The sequence below is a fragment of the Malania oleifera genome, chromosome 7, assembly GCF_029873635.1.
Source record: "Malania oleifera isolate guangnan ecotype guangnan chromosome 7, ASM2987363v1, whole genome shotgun sequence".
NCBI classification, from domain to species: Eukaryota; Viridiplantae; Streptophyta; class Magnoliopsida; order Santalales; family Ximeniaceae; genus Malania; species Malania oleifera.
In genome coordinates this window covers 80710245-80719499 of record NC_080423.1, presented here as the reverse complement: position 1 = coordinate 80719499, position 9255 = coordinate 80710245, and the positions used below count along the sequence as shown (strand labels likewise).

At 35.6% G+C, this 9255-nt stretch overlaps 1 non-coding gene across 1 annotated transcript; it reads left to right on the top strand.

Annotated features, from left to right (window-relative positions):
- The first annotated feature begins 1017 nt into the window (after positions 1 to 1017).
- Positions 1018 to 1124, top strand: LOC131161044 (small nucleolar RNA R71). Its single transcript, XR_009138206.1, has one exon. It is a non-coding gene; the product is annotated as a small nucleolar RNA R71 (small nucleolar RNA).
- Positions 1125 to 9255: the final 8131 nt, after the last annotated feature.

The following is a 9255-nucleotide window of genomic DNA, read 5'->3' as shown; positions in this document are numbered from 1 at the left end:
CAAAAGGAGTGTTTATTTGAATTTTCTTAAAAATATCCACAAACTTAGAAAATTGCTTATCTAATTTTTGTTTTTGAAAGCATTGAGGATAAGGAAGTGGAGTAGAGAGAATAGGAGGATTGTTAGGAAATGAAATTGTAGGAGGCGTGTCCATCTCTCTTGGAGTGTCATCCACAATCTCATCTTCTTCCACTTTATTCTTGTCTTGGCCATTATTTTCAACTGGTAAGGGTGGACATGGTTTCCTTTGATGGTGATTTCTCAATTTCTCTTCCACTCCTAAGTGTGATGGCCTTGCATTGTTCCTTAGGATTCACTTTGGTGTTGCTGGGAAAAGTTCCTCTCTATTGGGTATTGATGGTCATGGCCAATTGCCTAATTTGAATTTCAAGATTCTTTATAGTAGCTCCCATATTGCTGCAATGAGTCTCAATGTTGTCCAGCTGTGAATCGGTCTTTTTAAACGTTGCTTTTGTCTCCTCAACAAATGATATCATGGCATCCTCAAGTGACATCTTCTTCTCACCTTGATGACTATCAAGTCCTGGAGGAGGTTGCAGCACATTCCTTGTATTTCCATAAGACAAATTCTCATGATTCCGAAGCCCTGGATGGTAATATTGTGGCAAAGGATCACCCTGATAGTTGTAGTTCTGATTGTTGATGTATTGAACATGTTCTTGACTCGCTTCATTGCTCAAATTTGTCCTACCTGTAGTTGCCACATATTCTGCACCTTGTGGTATCCTCTGGGTTGTCAAAGCTGAAATCTGATGAGATAAAGAAGTGACTTGAGCTGAAAGTGCAGCAAACGGCTCCATTTCATGAAATCTAGGAACTTTCTTAGCCATAGTTATTTCAGTTGGCCGTTGATAGTTAGAGGCCAATTCTTCCAAAAGAGCAGTAGCACCCTTAGGTGTCTTTGACATCAAAGTTTCCGTAGATGCAACATCAACTAAAGTCTGAGTTTGCCCATTTAACCCATTATAGAACATCTGAATCTGCAACCAATCTGGCAATCCATGTTGTGGGCAGCGTCGAATCAAATCTTTATACCTTTCCCATGCTTCATAGAGTGATTCAAAATCATGTTGCTTGAATTGACCAATTTCACTCCTGAGTTGGGCTGTTTTTGTAGGTGGAAAGAATTTAGTTAGAAATTTTTTTGCCATGTCTTGCCAACTAGTGATACTCTCCGATTGTAGAGACTGTAACCAACCTCTTGCTTTGTCCTTCAAAGAAAAAAGGAACAATCTCAGTCTAATGGTGTCTTTAGTAACACCATTAATCTTCACAGTGTCACAAATCTCCAGAAACATCGCCATATGGATATTGGGATCATCAAGTGGTGATCCACTGAATTGGGCCTACTGCACCATGCTGATTAATGCGGGTTTGAGCTCAAAATTGTTGGCATTAATGTGTTGGCGTCTGATACTCGAATAGTTTTCATTCACAACTGGCCATACATAATCCTTGAAGGCGCATGGCTGCACATTATTTTGTCTGTTCTCCATGGCTAGTACATTCTTCTTCTTTCTTAGTGCTCTAAGCATTCTTTCAATCTCTGAATCAAAAGGAATAATGTCACGGGTTCTAGAACTGTGCATCCAACATAAAAAAAAACACACTTGAAATAAAGAAGATAAAAAAAATAATAGAATAAAAAAAAGAAATAAAATAAAAATATATAAAAATAAAATTCTAAATTAAAACCAAGATTACTTTGTATCGATATTGGCAAAAATAAAAAAAACTCAATCCCCAACAATGACGCCAAAAACTTGATCGGTGCAAAATTGCAAGTGCACAATATCGTAATTTTATAATATAGTGATGTGAAGAGTATCGTTCTCAGGGATTGATGTCTTAATTTTACCAAATACCGAAATTATACTAATCTTGATTTTATTTAGAAAGATTAATAATTTTAGAATGCGAAATTGAAATAAGGCTACTTTAAATAAACTATTCAAGGGAAAACAAAACCAGTTGCCACGTATCAAATTAATGAGGGTAAAAAACATCTAGGAATCCGATTTCACCTAGTTTCTCACTATACTTTACTCATCTAACTAATTTGACTTCGTTTTCTCTATTTGTTAACAAATCTCAAATTTTTCCAAAAGCCTCTTTCGATAGTCAATTAGAACCTATTCTTGTTTATTATTTAACATAAGAATATGCAAATTAATAACGCAAGAATGCAATAAGACCCTCGATTTTTTTTAACGCTGCATAAGTTCATACAAGTCTTTCGATCTCTATATTCACCTACGCTGAATTATCCAAGATCTATCCTATAATTTCCCTTTTCGATAGCAAATCACAAGACCAACATCATCTAATTAATGACCAGTTAATTAAATGCACTAAGCGCAGAATAACTCAGACAAATATTAAAGAAAACTACTTCAGATTTGTAACGACCTGAAGAATAATGGTATTTAAATAATAAAGAGGGAGGAAAATGGAAACAGTAATAGAAGGAGGCAGTCGACTCCTCGACGAACGCTTCGTGTTCATCGACGATGTTGCACTTTGGATGTAATAATCTCAAGAAATTTTTCCAGGCCTCGTCGACGAACACAGAGGTTTTGTCAACGAGGGTTCTTTAGGATCTTGTCGACGAGGTCCCGTACCTCATCAACGAGAAGATACCGAGAGAGGATTTTTGGGAAGTCTAAAATTCGTCAATGAGGGTGCAGGTTCATCGAATAACTTTCTACAGGACTCGTCGACGAGGTGGCGTGGCTCGTCGACGAATCTCACAGTATAAATAGCCTAAATCAGGGTTAAATGCATAATTTTTTAGTGAAATTCTCTCATTTTCTCTCCCCTACGGTTTCTTCTCTCTCTCTCTTCGATTTCGTCTTCATCAATTGTCAGATCGATGATCTGAGGCCACCACGATGCTCCTTGGGAAGTTTTCTCCAAGTTTGCCGGAGCGGATCGTCGGTGCGACGAAGTTGGATTCCATCCCAGATTCAAGGTAAGGTCTTTTTGTTGAAATTTGACTTTTCAGCAGTTGTAGGAAATGTTGTAGATGTAGAAATAGTAATATTTTGTTTTGGGATATATGGTTTTCAAGGTGTTGAATGGAGAACCTTGCGGGTGTAGGACTCGTCATAGTAGGGGAATTTTAGCAGGAATCAGGCAATAGAAATATGCTATGTTAGGCAGTTTTAGAATGATTTTCAGTATAAAATATATATTTTTATCAAGTTATTATTCACAGCAGAACTTTATACAGTTTATCAATTATGAATAATATGTTTTAAATTACTGTGTAGCTTGAGAATATAGATATAGTACAAAAACATGTTTTATAGTATTTTTCAGAGTTATGTTTTACAGAATATACAGACAGTGGATATGTTTTATAGTAATTACAAAATACCATGATTATACAATTTACAATACCATGACATACAGTTTTATAGTTCATTTCAGAAATACAGTTGATACAGATATAGTTTATTACAGCGTCATGGTTAATATAGTTATTACAAAATCATGGTAAAACAGATAGTTGTATATAGAAATGTATTATATAGTATCAGACCCTGATGAACCATACATATACAGTTTACAGAGCACGGTACCGTTGCTACATACAGTATAGAGTGCAACCACCTATTTAGATAATACGTGGTAAGTAGGTCGATCAAATTCCCACGAGTGGGCAGGCTCCCCATCAGATATGTGTTGAGGAGAGCTGATCAGACTGATGAAGTATAGTGGTTTATCCTAGTTGACCAATCAGGGTAAATCCCGCCTACGGACCACATAACCCTGTCATAAGGGGTTAAATCATGACATACAGTTATCCATCCAAGGAAGTTTTCAGTTATTATGTATGTACAGTTTCACAGAAACAGGGAATATATGTATATCAATATTAAAAGTATTATGTATAGAAACCTAAAATATAGATATGTTAAGCAACATGAGAAAGGTGGTTGTTATATTATTTGTACTATATTTACAGATTCAGTTATACATGATTATACAGAAATAGATTTTCATAGTATTGTAACTCATTTGTCACACACTAACAATAACATATTTCGTCTTACTGAGCGTTGGCTCATCCCATTACTTTAACATTTTTCAGGTGATCCAGGTAGGCGAGCAGATCAGGCTCACAGATAGAGGGGCTTCAGTATTGCCCTATCAGTAGAGTAAGTATTTATGCATAGCCCTAACCCAATTGAGGGTATTTTGGGAAACGGTCATATATGTATATTTTGGGGAACATTTTAGCACTTTGGTATTGTATATTTTCTTGATTGTGTTTATATGAATTCCACTTCATGCTGCTTAAGTTGATGGTTTGGTTTAATCTAGTAGGCATTAGAGCAATATAAATTTTGCAGTAAAAAAAAAAAATCTCAATTAATTTAGCAGGATGTTACAAGATTAGCATCAAAGAGCAAGTATAGTTTAAATCTGGGCTACATCATTTTCCTAGAATACAAAAATTAGTTCATGCCAAAAATCAAACATAAACAATTTCACCATACTTTCTTTTATTTGGAGAGTCGAAGACAAAACAACACCCATAACACCATTGTCGTGCGCCGCGAACACCCTGAGCACCACCGTTGTTCGCCGCTTTTCGGTTCTTGAAAAGATATTAATTTTTTAGCGTACCACCAACCACCCTTGCTGGTCGTGTGTTTAGGGTTTAGGGTTTAGGGCCCACTTTTGAATTTTCAAAATCCCTTTCCTTTCTTTTCTCTTTTCTTTCTTTTTCTTTGTGTTTCACCCAGCGCATCACCTTGAGGACCCGATTGCATGGCTGGGTCACATCATCTTTTATTTTTTATTTTTTTATTTTCTTTCTTGTTTCTTGTTTTTTTTTTTTTTTTTTTTTTTCAGCGCACAAGCTCGATTTTGACCTTCCTACAGCCCGTAACTCTTAAAGTTTAAAACATGAAAATTGTAGAGAATTCCCTCGAATTTCCACAAAATTTTGTATTAGCTCGGTCGAGAAAGTTACGCCTAGATTACAAAGTAATTTCAAAAATGGCCTCCTCTTTGCGTGCATGGCTCGGCTTCTGAAAATTATCCTTTAAATATTCATGAAAATCTCGGATGCTCATGACCTTGATTTGATCTCTACTTTACGTACATGACACCTCTTCATGCTCACAACCTGTGTACATTTCAATTTCAAATTTAATGTCCAAAAATTATCCTGCAATAATCAAACACGAGTATCTATAAACGTTCGGCAACAAATAGGGTAATTATCTTGAAATTATCGGGTGAGCTCAATGATTAAAATATTAGACAAAATCGGGTATTTAATTAAAATTATGTTCTTTAATGCATGAATTTAAATGCATAATTACACAATTTGGGCGCGTAATCAATGCCTCTCCTTCACTAGGCGGAAATGCCTTTACAATCCCTCCTTCACTAAGAGGAGATGTCTCACTCTTTCACTAAGCAGAGATGCCTTTACAATCCCTCATTCTCTAGGTAGAGATGTCTTTACAGTTCCTGAAGCGAAAAACCCCTTTTACTTGACACGATTTAGTCCTAAATCGTCAATATACAACGTGAAATCGAAATAAGATGGTGTACAATGAATGCTCCTGAATTGAGATGGTAAGTACAATGGAAATAACACACTAATACACTCCCAAATGAATACAAATGAAGCTCAAAGGAGTAACAAAGGTTCTTCAGGATTTTGAAAGCAAGAGAGAAAATGAGTGCATGGAATCGATAGTAATCTAATAATAATCCATGTCTTGAACAAGTTTAAAAGCCTTGTATTTGTAGGCAAAATCGTGTTCTAGTCGTTGGGCGTATTTAATAACTTAATATTTGAAAATTTAGCCATTTTATAGTCATTGGGATAATAATACCGCAGGTTTCGGTCGACCGACCTAGCATTCGATCGCTCGAATAGCCTGGAGCTGGACCAGTGTTCAACCAGTATCAATTTGGTCGACTGAGTCTCCTGCTTTAGGCACCTAAACTTCCTGGAATAGCAAAACCTTTTATTTTTCATTCCAAAAATGATTTTAACGCTTTGAAATAATTTTCACACTTTTATAAAAAGATTTGTCATGAATTTTAGAGTGCCGAGAGTCCAACTATGGTCACCTATGAGCTTCATCACATTATTCAAGGAAGTGTACTTACATAGGTCCTATTTGCTATATACATTAAAAAAAATCTCCAAGTCTTCAAGCTTGGTCTTTATAAACTCCATGATCATAGCCAAATAAAATCATCTTGTGCGCTTTATGGCTTCCAATTTGCATATGTTATTGTGCTTAAAACCTTAATTCCTATGAATACACTTAATAGCACAATTAGATGTCTTAGTTTGTCATTATCAAAACGGGAGGAAACCTTGATAGACCAACAGTCTCCGCTTTTTTTATGATGACAAACATGAAGCAAAATAAGGTTGCCTTTATAAGACTCCCCCTCACAATATGCATAAAGATAAATGTTGACCTAATTGGTTATATCTCGGTTTGATAATGACAAATACATTGGTACTGATGTTTTCCCTGAGTTTGCATGCAGGTTCACTCTACGCATTGAATTGAAAAGAATGCTATATCATGATGGCGTATGGTGATCTTACAAAAGATTGAAGAATATTGTGTCTTATTTGTATTTGTACTTTATATATTCTTCATTCTGGTCTGGACTGTAAATCAATATGGTCTGTAATAATCTGCATCATGTATGATAGGACTGTATGCTCAGATGGCCTTAGATAGACCTTAGGTTCCCACACTTAGTGCACGAGATTCCACTATAATTCATATGTCATTAGGGTTGAAATTAAAATTAAGTAATGTAACTTTGGTAAAAATCATAAGGACTTCGAGCGACTGAACTTGGCAAGTCAAATTGGCTTAGTCGACTGAACTGCTGACCGATAAAAAAGTTGACCTAGATTTGAGCGACCGAACTCAAATGTCTTGAGTGTCCACAGTCGATCGAACTTGTACTCTATTCTTTTCCATCGTCCCTGGGCACCCAAACTTATAGTTCATTCTATCCTTGAGTGACCAAACTTGGAAGTTCGATAAGCTGAACTCTGGTTCAGACGACCGAGTCTTAGATAGAATGGAAAATCGCTTTGGTTAGAAAATCGAACCCTCATATAGGCACTGAACTTCAAAAATTACTTTTTATGTTATATCTGTTCGAGTGACCGAACCTATGGCTCGGTCGACCGAAACTCTCAGGTTGGCCAAATTTTTACCACGGTTAATTGGGGTTAAACATGGTTAATTTTCTAAAACCATTTAAAACAATTTTAATAACTCCCTATGTGTCCCAAACGGTTATATTTTTTGTCTCCTCTATACATATGGGTTCATTTGCAAAAAATATGTGAGATTAGCAATGTCATTAAGCAAAAAATCCTCTCAATTTTCAAAGAGCATATTTTTCACACACAAGCCCAAAACACTTTTTGCTTGTTACTCCATTGAGAAATCCAACTTCCTAAGAGTGTTATTGAGTGATTCAAATTGCTAAATCTCTCCTTATTATAAATTGATTGTTATTTTCATTAAGAGTTGTTAGTTAGGGTTTTTCCCGATTTAATTAATAAATCTTTGTTTGGGAAAACTCTTGTAGCTAGTGAGTCTTTGCATCATTGTTGCAAGACTCATCAAGCTTGTGTGTTTTTGATTTGCCAAATATTTTTCACAAGCTTACATATATTTCAAATATCTCTTGAGCTATTATCTTGAGAAAATCTTATTTGAGATATTTTGAATATTCTTGTTGGAACACTTTGAAACTTGCTGTGATTGATTTACATTGATACTTTGTTTCAAAGATTGTGTGGAAATACACTCTAGGTCTTGATCATACATTTACATTAGATTGAGTGTTTAGCACACGTTATTGGCACTGAGCATATTTACTTTCATCTGTGCTTGCACATATTATTTGAACTGTATTGTGGTACATATTTGCTTGATTAGAAGCACTTTATTTGTATACAAAAATTATATCGATTATTGTATTCCAGGCGTGGGCCTAAAGAGAGAGACTTACCCTTATAAAAGTCTCAGACTAGCTTTGACCCGGTTAGGAAAGCTAGAAGCACCATCCTGGTAAGGCATTGTAAACGGTGCCGCTCCACCCGTGAAGTGTGCCTTTAGTAAAATCCTTGTGCTTGTGAGTCAAGGCGGGGATGTAGGCAGGATTGGTCGAACCCTGATATCATATTCGGTGTCAAGTTTACATTTCCTACATTATATTCTACTTTGTGCTTGATTTAATTTCCTTACTGAATATATTGCATTTGATTGGGAAATACTGGAATTGCGTTGTATGTACTAAAAGGTGATTAATATATCGTATCTGCAATTTCACATTCACTTTGTCTGCCCCTAGGTTGCATAATAGTGTTGTTAGATTAGTTGAACCTAGGAGGAAATTTTTAAATATCCAATTCACCCCTCTCTTGGGATTGCACTAAAATCAACAATAAAAATAAGCAATATATAACCTTTTTAGCATATTAGAATCAAGACTTAGATTTTTTCAAGTTATTGTCTTTTAAGCTCCAATTTGACTACATTAGCTTTCAAAATGACTCTAAAAATATTTTCAATCATGCTTAGGAGTTATTAAGCCATTTTAGATGCATTTTCATCTAAAAAGATTATTCGAGCATTCATGCATTTTTCATCAAGTCATAAGCGTGAATTTCATTATACCAACCATCACAACCATAGATACTAAGATATTATAGAGACTCAAAACCATACATGAACATACATAATGTTCTCAAATCCATAAAAACTCAAAAAAAAATCCATAAATATACATTATTTTCTTAAACTCATAAAATCTTCTTTTAAGATCTCCCCCTATGATCTTCTATTAAGCTTCCCCCCCTCCCCCCTTTTTTCTAAGTGTTCTTAAGTGCTCCATCCATGTTGCTCTAAAGTCTCCCCCCTTTTGACATCATCAAAAGTAGTCTAATCATCATTGGCATCAGATGCATCTTCATCAAAAGAGCTATCATCGTCATCTTCATCTTCTTCTGGGCTTACTTCATAGGAGCTTTCCCTTTAGAATAAGAAGCAACTTCCAACTGAGATTAAAGCTTGTCAATCTTTTTGTTAAGAGTCTTGAAGTCTGAGCGCATTTCCTGGAAAAGTTCTTTGAAAGCCCTTTTGCTAAGCTTGGTCATAGAGGCAAGGAGCTCAGGAGGAACATTTGTGGTACTGTAATAACTCGGGAAAAAAA